Source organism: Triticum aestivum, chromosome 5A, assembly GCF_018294505.1.
Source record: "Triticum aestivum cultivar Chinese Spring chromosome 5A, IWGSC CS RefSeq v2.1, whole genome shotgun sequence".
Taxonomy (NCBI): Eukaryota; Viridiplantae; Streptophyta; class Magnoliopsida; order Poales; family Poaceae; genus Triticum; species Triticum aestivum.
In genome coordinates, this window is record NC_057806.1 from 477,345,099 (window position 1) to 477,346,182 (window position 1,084).

Consider the following 1,084-nt stretch of genomic DNA (forward strand, 5'->3'; position numbering starts at 1 on the left):
GCCCTCCGCCGCCGCCGCCGACACCACCCAGCCCCGCCGGAGCCCCGAGCCCCGCCGGATACGACGAGGTAGCCGCCGCCGCCGGTTTTCCTTAGAAAACCGATTCGGTTTTTTTAGAAAACCCTAGTTTGTTTTTTTAGAATAGATCAGTTTTTCGGTTTATTTATTTAGTGGATGTTCGTCCGTACGTTTGTTTTAGCGAACGGTGTCGTGGTTCCGACTCTGACAGTGATGTAGGGGGGTGAGTATGGAGAGGCTAGATCCTAGCTATTGGGAAGTTGTTACACGCGAGGTTTACGAGTTCAGGCCCTTCTCGGAGGAAGTAATAGCCCTACGTCTCGGAGCCCGGAGGCGGTCGACTGGATTATGCGTGTATGGATTACAGGGGTGCGAACCCTTCATACTGAGGAGGGGGTGGCTTATATAGAGTTCGCCGGCCCCCTCCTGCCCTCAGTAATGCAGGGTTTAAGGTACATTTAAGATTGGGCGTTACTGGTAACGCCTCTAATAAAGTGCTATAATGACCATGAAGACTACTTAACAGCTGACCGTTTGCCTACGGAGTGACTGTAGGTCTCCTGGCAGTCGAGTGATTAGCTTCATGGTCGAGTGGTAGCTTCTTGGTCGAGTGGTAGCTCCTTGGTCGAGTGTCTTGAACCTGTCGAGTGGGGTACCTTCAAGTCGATTGATAAGTGATTTCTTCTAGGGATGTCCTTGGGTAGGGCTCTTTGGACGGGTCCATGCCCCTACCCTAGGTACATAGCTTCATCATTAGCCCCCGAATGGATCGAGGTTAGAGTGGGGAAAGAGTTGGGGATCCTTTCCGACTGGTTCTTTGGGGCTGTATGAGTGCCTCGTTTGGGGTCAGTTGTCACGGATGACCTCATCAACCTCTTTCTGTCGCCTTGATCCATTCCAGGCCTTTCGTCGAGTGAATATCTTTGCTTGCGGCATGCCGAGTGTTGGTGCGAGCGGGATACTCTGTTTTTGGCAGGTGGTTCTGCGGCCCGCGGATCTCACGGGATTCGGATTTTGGGAAGCGCGCGGGACGGGAGCAGCCGCAGTAATCGGAAGTGATAAAGCG